The sequence below is a fragment of the Engystomops pustulosus genome, unplaced genomic scaffold, assembly GCF_040894005.1.
Source record: "Engystomops pustulosus unplaced genomic scaffold, aEngPut4.maternal MAT_SCAFFOLD_333, whole genome shotgun sequence".
In the NCBI taxonomy this organism is placed as follows: Eukaryota; Metazoa; Chordata; class Amphibia; order Anura; family Leptodactylidae; genus Engystomops; species Engystomops pustulosus.
Window position 1 is genome coordinate 32501 of NW_027285212.1, and position 14931 is coordinate 47431.

Below are 14931 nucleotides of genomic sequence, written 5' to 3' on the forward strand. Positions count from 1 at the left end.
TAGGAGCTCCTACTTCCAAAGCGATGACGTCAGCGGGAGCAGCCGCTCGGCCGTATCCGGCGGCATGTCACTGTTCCCCGGCCAGACTTGGCGGCAAGTCCCGGGGGACGAACAAGCCCATGGAAGTAGGGGCTCAGCGGGAGCAGCCAGTTGGCCTATCCGGCCACATGTCACTGTCCCCCGGCCAGACTTGGCGGCAGGTCCCGGGGAGGAACAAGCCCATGGAAGTAGGAGCTCCTACTTCCAAAGCGATGACGTCAGCGGGAGCAGCCGCTCGGCCGTATCCGGCGGCATGTCACTGTTCCCCGGCCAGACTTGGCGGCAAGTCCCGGGGGACGAACAAGCCCATGGAAGTAGGGGCTCAGCGGGAGCAGCCAGTTGGCCTATCCGGCCACATGTCACTGTCCCCCGGCCAGACTTGGCGGCAAGTCCCGGGGAGGAACAAGCCCATGGAAGTAGGAGCTCCTACTTCCAAAGCGATGACGTCAGCGGGAGAAGCCGCTCGGCCTATCCGGCCACATGTCACTGTCCCCCGTCCACACTTGGCTATAGGTCCCGGGGAGGAATAATGCCCATGGAAGTAGGAGCTCCTACTTCCTAAGGGGCAAGTCAGCGGGAGCAGCCACTTGGCCTATCCGGCCAAGTTTCACTGTTCCCCGGCCACACTTGGCTGTAGGTCCCGGAGAGGAATAATGCCCATGGAAGTAAGAGCTCCTACCTCCAAAGGGGCAAGTCAGCGGGAGAAGCCACTTGGCCTATCCGGCCACATGTCACTGTCCCCCGGCCAAGCTTGGCTGTAGGTCCCGGGGAGGAATAATGCCCATGGAAGTAGGAGCTCCTACTTCCAAAGGGGCAAGTCAGCGGAAGAAGCCACTAGTTCTATCCGGCCAAGAGTCACTGTTCCCCGGCCTTACTTGGCAGTAGGTCCCGGGGAGGAATAATGCCCATGGAAGTAGGAGCTCCTACTTCCAAAGGGGCAAGTCAGCGGGAGAAGCCACTTGGCCTACCCGGCCAAGAGTCACTGTTCCCCGGCCACTCTTGGCAGTAGGTCCCGGGGAGGAATAATGCCCATGGAAGTAGGAGCTCCTACTTCCAAAGGGGCAAGTCAGCGGGAGAAGCCACTAGTTCTATCCGGCCAAGAGTCACTGTTCCCCGGCTACACTTGGCAGTAGGTCCCGGGGAGGAATAATGCCCATGGAAGTAGGAGCTACTACCTCCAAAGGGTGAAGACACTTGGCTCTAAGTCCCCGAGAGGTATACTGCCCATGGGAGTAAGAGCTCCTACTTCCAAAGGGGCAAGTCAGCGGGAGAAGCCACTTGGCCTACCCGGCCAAGAGTCACTGTTCCCCGGCCACACTTGGCAGTAGGTCCCGGGGAGGAATAATGCCCATGGAAGTAAGAGCTCCTACTTCCATAGGGGCAAGTCAGCGGGAGCAGCCACTTGGCCTATCCGGCCAAGTGTCACTGTTCCCCGGCCACACTTGGCTGTAGGTCCCGGAGAGGAATAATGCCCATGGAAGTAAGAGCTCCTACCTCCAAAGGGTGAAGACACTTGGCTCTAAGTCCCCGAGAGGTATACTGCCCATGGAAGTGAGAGCTCCTACTTCCAAAGGGGCAAGTCAGCGGGAGAAGCCACTTGGCCTATCCGGCCAAGAGTCACTGTTCCCCGGCCACACTTGGCAGTAGGTCCCGGGGAGGAATAATGCCCATGGAAGTAAGAGCTCCTACTTCCATAGGGGCAAGTCAGCGGGAGAAGCCACTTGGCCTATCCGGCCAAGAGTCACTGTTCCCCGGCCACACTTGGCAGTAGGTCCCGGGGAGGAATAATGCCCATGGAAGTAGGAGCTCCAACTTCCAAAGGGGCAAGTCAGCGGGAGAAGCCACTTGGCCTATCCGGCCACATGTCACTGTCCCCCGGCCACTCTTGGCTGTAGGTCCCGGGGAGGAATAATGCCCATGGAAGTAGGAGCTCCTACTTCCAAAGGGGCAAGTCAGCGGGAGAAGCCACTTGGACTATCCGGCCAAGAGTCACTGTTCCCCGGCCACACTTGGCAGTATGTCCCGGGGAGGAATAATGCCCATGGAAGTGGGAGCTCCTACTTCCAAAGGGGCAAGTCGGCGGGAGAAGCCACTTGGCCTATCCGGCCAAGAGTCACTGTTCCCCGGCCACACTTGGCAGTAGGTCCCGGGGAGGAATAATGCCCATGGAAGTAGGAGCTCCTACTTCCAAAGGGGCAAGTCAGCGGGAGAAGCCACTTGGCCTATCCGGCCAAGAGTCACTGTTCCCCGGCCACTCTTGGCAGTAGGTCCCGGGGAGGAATAATGCCCATGGAAGTAGGAGCTCCTACTTCCAAAGGGGCAAGTCAGCGGGAGAAGCCACTAGTTCTATCCGGCCAAGAGTCACTGTTCCCCGGCTACACTTGGCAGTAGGTCCCGGGGAGGAATAATGCCCATGGAAGTAGGAGCTCCTACTTCCAAAGGGGCAAGTCAGCGGGAGAAGCCACTTGGCCTATCCGGCCAAGAGTCACTGTTCCCCGGCCACACTTGGCAGTAGGTCCCGGGGAGGAATAATGCCCATGGAATTAGGAGCTCCTACTTCCAAAGGGGCAAGTCAGCGGGAGAAGCCACTTGGCCTACCCGGCCAAGAGTCACTGTTCCCCGGCCACACTTGGCAGTAGGTCCCGGGGAGGAATAATGCCCATGGAAGTAGGAGCTCCTACCTCCAAAGGGGCAAGTCAGCGGGAGAAGCCACTTGGCCTATCCGGCCAAGAGTCACTGTTCCCCGGCCACACTTGGCAGTAGGTCCCGGGGAGGAATAATGCCCATGGAAGTAAGAGCTCCTACTTCCAAAGGGGCAAGTCAGCGGGAGAAGCCACTTGGCCTATCCGGCCACATGTCACTGTCCCCCGGCCAAGCTTGGCTGTAGGTCCCGGGGAGGAATAATGCCCATGGAAGTAGGAGCTCCTACTTCCAAAGGGGCAAGTCAGCGGGAGAAGCCACTAGTTCTATCCGGCCAAGAGTCACTGTTCCCCGGCAACACTTGGCAGTAGGTCCCGGGGAGGAATAATGCCCATGGAAGTAGGAGCTACCACCTCCAAAGGGTGAAGACACTTGGCTCTAAGTCCCCGAGAGGTATACTGCCCATGGGAGTAAGAGCTCCTACTTCCAAAGGGGCAAGTCAGCGGGAGAAGCCACTTGGCCTATCCGGCCAAGAGTCACTGTTCCCCGGCCACACTTGGCAGTAGGTCCCGGGGAGGAATAATGCCCATGGAAGTAGGAGCTCCTACTTCCAAAGGGGCAAGTCAGCGGGAGAAGCCACTTGGGCTATCCGGCCACATGTCACTGTCCCCCGGCCACACTTGGCAGTAGGTCCCGGGGAGGAATAATGCCCATGGAAGTAAGAGCTCCTACTTCCAAAGGGGCAAGTCAGCGGGAGAAGCCACTTGGCCTAACCGGCCACATGTCACTGTCCCCCGGCCACACTTGGCAGTAGGTCCCGGGGAGGAATAATGCCCATGGAAGTAAGAGCTCCTACTTCCAAAGGGGCAAGTCAGCGGGAGCAGCCACTTGGCCTATCCGGCCAAGAGTCACTGTTCCCCGGCCACACTTGGCAGTAGGTCCCGGGGAGGAATAATGCCCATGGAAGTAGGAGCTCCTACTTCCAAAGGGGCAAGTCAGCGGGAGCAGCCACTTGGCCTATCCGTCCAAGAGTCACTGTTCCCCGGCCACACTTGGCTGTAGGTCCCGGGGAGGAATAATGCCCATGGAAGTAGGAGCTCCTACTTCCAAAGGGGCAAGTCAGCGGGAGAAGCCACTAGTTCTATCCGGCCAAGAGTCACTGTCCCCCGGCCACACTTGGCAGTAGGTCCCGGGGAGGAATAATGCCCATGGAAGTAGGAGCTACCACCTCCAAAGGGTGAAGACACTTGGCTCTAAGTCCCCGAGAGGTATACTGCCCATGGGAGTAAGAGCTCCTACTTCCAAAGGGGCAAGTCAGCGGGAGAAGCCACTTGGCCTATCCGGCCAAGAGTCACTGTTCCCCGGCCACACTTGGCAGTAGGTCCCGGGGAGGAATAATGCCCATGGAAGTAGGAGCTCCTACTTCCAAAGGGGCAAGTCAGCGGGAGAAGCCACTTGGGCTATCCGGCCACATGTCACTGTCCCCCGGCCACACTTGGCAGTAGGTCCCGGGGAGGAATAATGCCCATGGAAGTAAGAGCTCCTACTTCCAAAGGGGCAAGTCAGCGGGAGAAGCCACTTGGCCTAACCGGCCACATGTCACTGTCCCCCGGCCACACTTGGCAGTAGGTCCCGGGGAGGAATAATGCCCATGGAAGTAAGAGCTCCTACTTCCAAAGGGGCAAGTCAGCGGGAGCAGCCACTTGGCCTATCCGGCCAAGAGTCACTGTTCCCCGGCCACACTTGGCAGTAGGTCCCGGGGAGGAATAATGCCCATGGAAGTAGGAGCTCCTACTTCCAAAGGGGCAAGTCAGCGGGAGCAGCCACTTGGCCTATCCGTCCAAGAGTCACTGTTCCCCGGCCACACTTGGCTGTAGGTCCCGGGGAGGAATAATGCCCATGGAAGTAAGAGCTCCTACTTCCAAAGGGGCAAGTCAGCGGGAGAAGCCACTTGGCCTATCCGGCCACATGTCACTGTCCCCCGGCCACACTTGGCAGTAGGTCCCGGGGAGGAATAATGCCCATGGAAGTAGGAGCTACTACCTCCAAAGAGTGAAGACACTTGGCTCTAAGTCCCCGAGAGGTATAGTGCCCATGGAAGTAAGAGCTCCTACTTCCAAAGGGGCAAGTCAGCGGGAGAAGCCACTTGGCCTATCCGGCCAAGAGTCACTGTTCCCCGGCCACACTTGGCAGTAGGTCCCGGAGAGGAATAATGCCCATGGAAGTAGGAGCTCCTACTTCCAAAGGGGCAAGTCAGCGGGAGAAGCCACTTGGCATATCCGGCCAAGAGTCACTGTTCCCCGGCCACACTTGGCAGTAGGTCCCGGGGAGGAATAATGCCCATGGAAGTAGGAGCTCCTACTTCCAAAGGGGCAAGTCAGCGGGAGAAGCCACTTGGCCTATCCGGCCACATGTCACTGTCCCCCGGCCACTCTTGGCAGTAGGTCCCGGGGAGGAATAATGCCCATGGAAGTAGGAGCTCCTACTTCCAAAGGGGCTAATCAGCGGGAGAAGCCACTTGGCCTACCCAGGCAAGAGTCACTGTTCCCCGGCCACACTTGGCAGTAGGTCCCGGGGAGGAATAATGCCCATGGAAGTAGGAGCTCCTACTTCCAAAGGGTCAAGTCAGCGGGAGAAGCCACTTGGCCTATCCGGCCAAGAGTCACTGTTCCCCGGCCACACTTGGCAGTAGGTCCCGGGGAGGAATAATGCCCATGGAAGTAGGAGCTCCTACTTCCAAAGGGGCAAGTCAGCGGGAGAAGCCACTTGGCATATCCGGCCAAGAGTCACTGTTCCCCGGCCACACTTGGCAGTAGGTCCCGGGGAGGAATAATGCCCATGGAAGTAGGAGCTCCTACTTCCAAAGGGGCAAGTCAGCGGGAGAAGCCACTTGGCCTATCCGGCCACATGTCACTGTCCCCCGGCCACTCTTGGCAGTAGGTCCCGGGGAGGAATAATGCCCATGGAAGTAGGAGCTCCTACTTCCAAAGGGGCAAGTCAGCGGGAGAAGCCACTTGGCCTACCCAGGCAAGAGTCACTGTTCCCCGGCCACACTTGGCAGTAGGTCCCGGGGAGGAATAATGCCCATGGAAGTAGGAGCTCCTACTTCCAAAGGGTCAAGTCAGCGGGAGAAGCCACTTGGCCTATCCGGCCAAGAGTCACTGTTCCCCGGCCACACTTGGCAGTAGGTCCCGGGGAGGAATAATGCCCATGGAAGTAGGAGCTCCTACTTCCAAAGGGGCAAGTCAGCGGGAGAAGCCACTTGGCCTATCCGAACAAGAGTCACTGTTCCCCGGCCACACTTGGCAGGAGGTCCCGGGGAGGAATAATGCCCATGGAAGTAGGAGCTACTACCTCCAAAGGGTGAAGACACTTGGCTCTAAGTCCCCGAGAGGTATAGTGCCCATGGAAGTAGGAGCTCCTACTTCCAAAGGGGCAAGTCAGCGGGAGAAGCAACTTGGCCTATCCGGCCAAGAGTCACTGTTCCCCGGCCACACTTGGCAGGAGGTCCCGGGGAGGAATAATGCCCATGGAAGTAGGAGCTCCTACTTCCAAAGGGTCAAGTCAGCGGGAGAAGCCACTTGGCCTATCCGGCCAAGAGTCACTGTTCCCCGGCCACACTTGGCAGTAGGTCCCGGGGAGGAATAATGCCCATGGAAGTAGGAGCTCCTACTTCCAAAGGGGAAAGTAAGCGGGAGAAGCCACTTGGCCTATCCGGCCAAGAGTCACTGTTCCCCGGCCACACTTGGCAGTAGGTCCCGGGGAGGAATAATGCCCATGGAAGTAGGAGCTCCTACTTCCAAAGGGGCAAGTCAGCGGGAGAAGCCACTTGGCCTATCCGGCCAAGAGTCACTGTTCCCCGGCCACACTTGGCAGGAGGTCCCGGGGAGGAATAATGCCCATGGAAGTAGGAGCTCCTACTTCCAAAGGGGCAAGTCAGCGGGAGAAGCCACTTGGGCTATCCGGCCACATGTCACTGTCCCCCGGCAACACTTGGCAGTAGGTCCCGGGGAGGAATAATGCCCATGGAAGTAAGAGCTCCTACTTCCAAAGGGGCAAGTCAGCGGGAGAAGCCACTTGGCCTATCCGGCCACATGTCACTGTTCCCCGGCCACACTTGGCAGTAGGTCCCGGGGAGGAATAATGACCATGGAAGTAAGAGCTCCTACTTCCAAAGGGGCAAGTCAGCGGGAGAAGCCACTTGGCCTATCCGGCCAAGAGTCACTGTTCCCCGGCCACACTTGGCAGTAGGTCCCGGGGAGGAATAATGCCCATGGAAGTAAGAGCTCCTACTTCCATAGGGGCAAGTCAGCGGGAGAAGCCACTTGGCCTATCCGGCCAAGAGTCACTGTTCCCCGGCTACACTTGGCAGTAGGTCCCGGGGAGGAATAATGACCATGGAAGTAAGAGCTCCTACTTCCAAAGGGGCAAGTCAGCGGGAGAAGCCACTTGGCCTATCCGGCCAAGAGTCACTGTTCCCCGGCCACACTTGGCAGTAGGTCCCGGGGAGGAATAATGCCCATGGAAGTAAGAGCTCCTACTTCCAAAGGGGCAAGTCAGCGGGAGAAGCCACTTGGCCTATCCGGCCAAGAGTCACTGTTCCCCGGCCACACTTGGCAGTAGGTCCCGGGGAGGAATAATGCCCATGGAAGTAGGAGCTCCTACTTCCAAAGGGGCAAGTCAGCGGGAGAAGCCACTTGGCCTATCCGGCAAAGAGTCACTGTTCCCCGGCTACACTTGGCAGTAGGTCCCGGGGAGGAATAATGCCCATGGAAGTAGGAGCTCCTACTTCCAAAGGGGCAAGTCAGCGGGAGAAGCCACTTGGCCTATCCGAACAAGAGTCACTGTTCCCCGGCCACACTTGGCAGGAGGTCCCGGGGAGGAATAATGCCCATGGAAGTAGGAGCTACTACCTCCAAAGGGTGAAGACACTTGGCTCTAAGTCCCCGAGAGGTATAGTGCCCATGGAAGTAGGAGCTCCTACTTCCAAAGGGGCAAGTCAGCGGGAGAAGCAACTTGGCCTATCCGGCCAAGAGTCACTGTTCCCCGGCCACACTTGGCAGGAGGTCCCGGGGAGGAATAATGCCCATGGAAGTAGGAGCTCCTACTTCCAAAGGGTCAAGTCAGCGGGAGAAGCCACTTGGCCTATCCGGCCAAGAGTCACTGTTCCCCGGCCACACTTGGCAGTAGGTCCCGGGGAGGAATAATGCCCATGGAAGTAGGAGCTCCTACTTCCAAAGGGGAAAGTAAGCGGGAGAAGCCACTTGGCCTATCCGGCCAAGAGTCACTGTTCCCCGGCCACACTTGGCAGTAGGTCCCGGGGAGGAATAATGCCCATGGAAGTAGGAGCTCCTACTTCCAAAGGGGCAAGTCAGCGGGAGAAGCCACTTGGCCTATCCGGCCAAGAGTCACTGTTCCCCGGCTACACTTGGCAGTAGGTCCCGGGGAGGAATAATGACCATGGAAGTAAGAGCTCCTACTTCCAAAGGGGCAAGTCAGCGGGAGAAGCCACTTGGCCTATCCGGCCAAGAGTCACTGTTCCCCGGCCACACTTGGCAGTAGGTCCCGGGGAGGAATAATGCCCATGGAAGTAAGAGCTCCTACTTCCAAAGGGGCAAGTCAGCGGGAGAAGCCACTTGGCCTATCCGGCCAAGAGTCACTGTTCCCCGGCCACACTTGGCAGTAGGTCCCGGGGAGGAATAATGCCCATGGAAGTAGGAGCTCCTACTTCCAAAGGGGCAAGTCAGCGGGAGAAGCCACTTGGCCTATCCGGCAAAGAGTCACTGTTCCCCGGCTACACTTGGCAGTAGGTCCCGGGGAGGAATAATGACCATGGAAGTAAGAGCTCCTACTTCCAAAGGGGCAAGTCAGCGGGAGAAGCCACTTGGCCTATCCGGCCAAGAGTCACTGTTCCCCGGCCACACTTGGCAGTAGGTCCCGGGGAGGAATAATGCCCATGGAAGTAAGAGCTCCTACTTCCAAAGGGGCAAGTCAGCGGGAGAAGCCACTTGGCCTATCCGGCCAAGAGTCACTGTTCCCCGGCCACACTTGGCAGTAGGTCCCGGGGAGGAATAATGCCCATGGAAGTAGGAGCTCCTACTTCCAAAGGGGCAAGTCAGCGGGAGAAGCCACTTGGCCTATCCGGCCAAGAGTCACTGTCCCCCGGCCACACTTGGCAGTAGGTCCCGGGGAGGAATAATGCCCATGGAAGTAGGAGCTCCTACTTCCAAAGGGGCAAGTCAGCGGGAGAAGCCACTTCGCCTACCCGGCCAAGTGTCACTGTCCCCCGGCCAGACTTGGCGGCAAGTCCCGGGGAGGAATAATGCCCATGGAAGTAGGAGCTCCTACTTCCAAAGGGGCAAGTCAGCGGGAGAAGCCACTTCGCTTACCCGGCCAAGTGTCACTGTCCCCCGGCCAGACTTGGCGGCAAGTCCCGGGGAGGAATAATGCCCATGGAAGTAGGAGCTCACTTGGCTCTAAGTCTTCGAGAGGTATAATGCCCATGGAAGTAAGAGCTCCTACTTCCAAAGGGGCAAGTCAGCGGGAGAAGCCACTTCGCCTACCCGGCCAAGTGTCACTGTCCCCCGGCCAGACTTGGCGGCAAGTCCCGGGGAGGAATAATGCCCATGGAAGTAGGAGCTCCTACTTCCAAAGGGGCAAGTCAGCGGGAGAAGCCACTTCGCCTACCCGGCCAAGTGTCACTGTCCCCCGGCCAGACTTGGCGGCAAGTCCCGGGGAGGAATAATGCCCATGGAAGTAGGAGCTCCTACTTCCAAAGGGGCAAGTCAGCGGGAGAAGCCACTTCGCCTACCCGGCCAAGTGTCACTGTCCCCCGGCCAGACTTGGCGGCAAGTCCCGGGGAGGAATAATGCCCATGGAAGTAGGAGCTCACTTGGCTCTAAGTCTTCGAGAGGTATAATGCCCATGGAAGTAAGAGCTCCTACTTCCAAAGGGGCAAGTCAGCGGGAGAAGCCACTTCGCCTACCCGGCCAAGTGTCACTGTCCCCCGGCCAGACTTGGCGGCAAGTCCCGGGGAGGAATAATGCCCCATGGAGCTCGGGCAGACTAGAAGTAACCTCGTCTGCCAGCTGGAGGGCGCCCTTCCCGGAGCGGAGGGGACCCCCTTGGCCACAAAGTGCAAGCCGAGTTTGGAGCTCGAAACCCGGCCACGCTTGGTCGTAGGTCCCGGTGAGGAACATGGCCATGGAAGTCGGAGCTCAAACCTCCAAATTGACCTCAGCGGGAGCACTTGCTGAGGCTGCCCGGGCATGGGTTACTGTTCCCCGGGCACACTTGGTCGTAGGTCCAAGTGTGGAACGTGTCCATGGAAGTTGAAGTGAAGAGAACCGCGAAAGGGAGTTTTTGCGCGAAGCCGCGGCCGAGGAGGGCTCACCGATCCCGGCGTGATTTCTGCCAGGCCCGGTACCCAAACCGAACTCCGCATGGTGGCTGGATCCGCGACCCTGGAACCCTGGGCCGGGAGCCTAGGGGCGAGAGGGGCCCCATGGAGCTCGGGCAGACTAGAAGTACCCTCGTCTGCCCGCTGGAGGGCGCCCTTCCCGGAGCGGAGGGGACCCCCCAAGCGACCAAGTGCAAGCCGAGTTTGGAGCTCGAAACCCGGCCACACTTGGTAGTATGTCCCGGTGAGGAACATGCCCATGGAAGTAAGAGCTCAGCGGGAGCAGCCACTCAGGCTACCCGGGAATGTGTCACTGTCCCCCGGCCAAGACTTGGCGGCAAGTCCCGGGGAGGAATAGTGCCCATGGAAGTAGCTCAGCGGGAGCAGCCGCTCAGGCTACCCGGGAATGTGTCACTGTCCCCCGGCCAGACTTGGCGGCAGGTCCCGGGGAGGAATAGTGCTCATGGAAGTAGCTCAGCGGGAGCAGCTGCTGAGGCTACCCGGGAATGTGTCACTGTCCCTGGGCCACACTTGGTCGTTGGTTCCTGATGAGGAACATGCCCATGGAAGTAAGAGTTCAGCGGGAGAAGCCGCTCAGGCTACCCGGGAATGTGTCACTGTCCCCCGGCCAGACTTGGCGGCAGGTCCCGGGGAGGAATAGTGCCCATGGAAGTCGGAGCTCCAACCTCCAAGTTGACCTCAGCGGGAGCAGCCGCTGAGGCTACCCGGGCATGGGTGACTGTTCCCCGGCCACACTTGGTCGGAGGTCCCGGTGTGGAACATGCCCATGGAAGTTGAAGGGAAGAGAACCGCGAAAGGGAGTTTGGAGGCTGAGCCGCGGCCGAGGAGGTCTCACCGATCCCGGCGTGATTCCAGCCAGGCCCGGTACCCTATACCGAACTCGACAGGGTGGCTGTATCCGGGACCCTGGAACCCTGGGCGGGGAGCCTAGGGGCGAGAGGGGCCCCATGGAGCTCGGGCAGACTAGAAGTACCCTCGTCTGCCCGCTGGAGGGCGCCCTTCCCGGAGCGGAGGGGACCCCCCAAGCGACCAAGTGCAAGCCGAGTTTGGAGCTCGAAACCCGGCCACACTTGGTAGTATGTCCCGGTGAGGAACATGCCCATGGAAGTAAGAGCTCAGCGGGAGCAGCCACTCAGGCTACCCGGGAATGTGTCACTGTCCCCCGGCCAAGACTTGGCGGCAAGTCCCGGGGAGGAATAGTGCCCATGGAAGTAGCTCAGCGGGAGCAGCTGCTGAGGCTACCCGGGAATGTGTCACTGTCCCCCGGCCAGACTTGGCGGCAGGTCCCGGGGAGGAATAGTGCTCATGGAAGTAGCTCAGCGGGAGCAGCTGCTGAGGCTACCCGGGAATGTGTCACTGTCCCTGGGCCACACTTGGTCGTTGGTTCCTGATGAGGAACATGCCCATGGAAGTAAGAGTTCAGCGGGAGAAGCCGCTCAAGCTACCCGGGAATGTGTCACTGTCCCCCGGCCAGACTTGGCGGCAGGTCCCGGGGAGGAACAGTGCCCATGGAAGTCGGAGCTCCAACCTCCAAGTTGACCTCAGCGGGAGCACTTGCTGAGGCTACCCGGGCATGGGCGACTGTTCCCCGGCCACACTTGGTCGGAGGTCCCGGTGTGGAACATGCCCATGGAAGTTGAAGGGAAGAGAACCGCGAAAGGGAGTTTGGAGGCTGAGCCGCGGCCGAGGAGGTCTCACCGATCCCGGCGTGATTCCAGCCAGGCCCGGTACCCTATACCGAACTCGACAGGGTGGCTGTATCCGGGACCCTGGAACCCTGGGCGGGGAGCCTAGGGGCGAGAGGGGCCCCATGGAGCTCGGGCAGACTAGAAGTACCCTCGTCTGCCCGCTGGAGGGCGCCCTTCCCGGAGCGGAGGGGACCCCCCAAGCGACCAAGTGCAAGCCGAGTTTGGAGCTCGAAACCCGGCCACACTTGGTAGTTGGTCCCGGTGAGGAACATGCCCATGGAAGTAAGAGCTCAGCGGGAGCAGCCACTCAGGCTACCCGGCAATGTGTCACTGTCCCCCGGCCAAGACTTGGCGGCAAGTCCCGGGGAGGAATAGTGCCCATGGAAGTAGCTCAGCGGGAGCAGCTGCTGAGGCTACCCGGGAATGTGTCACTGTCCCCCGGCCAGACTTGGCGGCAGGTCCCGGGGAGGAATAGTGCTCATGGAAGTAGCTCAGCGGGAGCAGCTGCTGAAGATACCCGGGAATGTGTCACTGTCCCTGGGCCACACTTGGTCGTTGGTTCCTGATGAGGAACATGCCCATGGAAGTAAGAGTTCAGCGGGAGAAGCCGCTCAGGCTACCCGGGAATGTGTCACTGTCCCCCGGCCAGACTTGGCGGCAGGTCCCGGGGAGGAATAGTGCCCATGGAAGTCGGAGCTCCAACCTCCAAGTTGACCTCAGCGGGAGCACTTGCTGAGGCTACCCGGGCATGGGCGACTGTTCCCCGGCCACACTTGGTCGGAGGTCCCGGTGTGGAACATGCCCATGGAAGTTGAAGGGAAGAGAACCGCGAAAGGGAGTTTGGAGGCTGAGCCGCGGCCGAGGAGGTCTCACCGATCCCGGCGTGATTCCAGCCAGGCCCGGTACCCTATACCGAACTCGGCAGGGTGGCTGTATCCGGGACCCTGGAACCCTGGGCGGGGAGCCTAGGGGCGAGAGGGGCCCCATGGAGCTCGGGCAGACTAGAAGTACCCTCGTCTGCCCGCTGGAGGGCGCCCTTCCCGGAGCGGAGGGGACCCCCAAGCGACCAAGTGCAAGCCGAGTTTGGAGCTCGAAACCCGGCCACACTTGGTAGTATGTCCCGGTGAGGAACATGCCCATGGAAGTAAGAGCTCAGCGGGAGCAGCCACTCAGGCTACCCGGCAATGTGTCACTGTCCCCCGGCCAAGACTTGGCGGCAAGTCCCGGGGAGGAATAGTGCCCATGGAAGTAGCTCAGCGGGAGCAGCCGCTCAGGCTACCCGGGAATGTGTCACTGTCCCCCGGCCAGACTTGGCGGCAGGTCCCGGGGAGGAATAGTGCTCATGGAAGTAGCTCAGCGGGAGCAGCTGCTGAAGATACACGGGAATGTGTCACTGTCCCTGGGCCACACTTGGTCGTTGGTTCCTGATGAGGAACATGCCCATGGAAGTAAGAGTTCAGCGGGAGAAGCCGCTCAGGCTACCCGGGAATGTGTCACTGTCCCCCGGCCAGACTTGGCGGCAGGTCCCGGGGAGGAATAGTGCCCATGGAAGTCGGAGCTCCAACCTCCAAGTTGACCTCAGCGGGAGCACTTGCTGAGGCTACCCGGGCATGGGCGACTGTTCCCCGGCCACACTTGGTCGGAGGTCCCGGTGTGGAACATGCCCATGGAAGTTGAAGGGAAGAGAACCGCGAAAGGGAGTTTGGAGGCTGAGCCGCGGCCGAGGAGGTCTCACCGATCCCGGCGTGATTCCAGCCAGGCCCGGTACCCTATACCGAACTCGGCAGGGTGGCTTTATCCGGGACCCTGGAACCCTGGGCGGGGAGCCTAGGGGCGAGAGGGGCCCCATGGAGCTCGGGCAGACTAGAAGTACCCTCGTCTGCCCGCTGGAGGGCGCCCTTCCCGGAGCGGAGGGGACCCCCCAAGCGACCAAGTGCAAGCCGAGTTTGGAGCTCGAAACCCGGCCACACTTGGTAGTATGTCCCGGTGAGGAACATGCCCATGGAAGTAAGAGCTCAGCGGGAGCAGCCACTCAGGCTACCCGGGAATGTGTCACTGTCCCCCGGCCAGACTTGGCGGCAGGTCCCGGGGAGGAATAGTGCCCATGGAAGTAGCCCAGCGGGAGCAGCCGCTCAGGCTACCCGGGAATGTGTCACTGTCCCCCGGCCAGACTTGGCGGCAGGTCCCGGGGAGGAATAGTGCTCATGGAAGTAGCTCAGCGGGAGCAGCTGCTGAGGCTACCCGGGAATGTGTCACTGTCCCTGGGCCACACTTGGTCGTTGGTTCCTGATGAGGAACATGCCCATGGAAGTAAGAGTTCAGCGGGAGAAGCCGCTCAGGCTACCCGGGAATGTGTCACTGTCCCCCGGCCAGACTTGGCGGCAGGTCCCGGGGAGGAATAGTGCCCATGGAAGTCGGAGCTCCAACCTCCAAGTTGACCTCAGCGGGAGCACTTGCTGAGGCTACCCGGGCATGGGCGACTGTTCCCCGGCCACACTTGGTCGGAGGTCCCGGTGTGGAACATGCCCATGGAAGTTGAAGGGAAGAGAACCGCGAAAGGGAGTTTGGAGGCTGAGCCGCGGCCGAGGAGGTCTCACCGATCCCGGCGTGATTCCAGCCAGGCCCGGTACCCTATACCGAACTCGACAGGGTGGCTGTATCCGGGACCCTGGAACCCTGGGCGGGGAGCCTAGGGGCGAGAGGGGCCCCATGGAGCTCGGGCAGACTAGAAGTACCCTCGTCTGCCCGCTGGAGGGCGCCCTTCCCGGAGCGGAGGGGACCCCCCAAGCGACCAAGTGCAAGCCGAGTTTGGAGCTCGAAACCCGGCCACACTTGGTAGTATGTCCCGGTGAGGAACATGCCCATGGAAGTAAGAGCTCAGCGGGAGCAGCCACTCAGGCTACCCGGGAATGTGTCACTGTCCCCCGGCCAGACTTGGCGGCAGGTCCCGGGGAGGAATAGTGCCCATGGAAGTAGCCCAGCGGGAGCAGCCGCTCAGGCTACCCGGGAATGTGTCACTGTCCCCCGGCCAGACTTGGCGGCAGGTCCCGGGGAGGAATAGTGCTCATGGAAGTAGCTCAGCGGGAGCAGCTGCTGAGGCTACCCGGGAATGTGTCACTGTCCCTGGGCCACACTTGGTCGTTG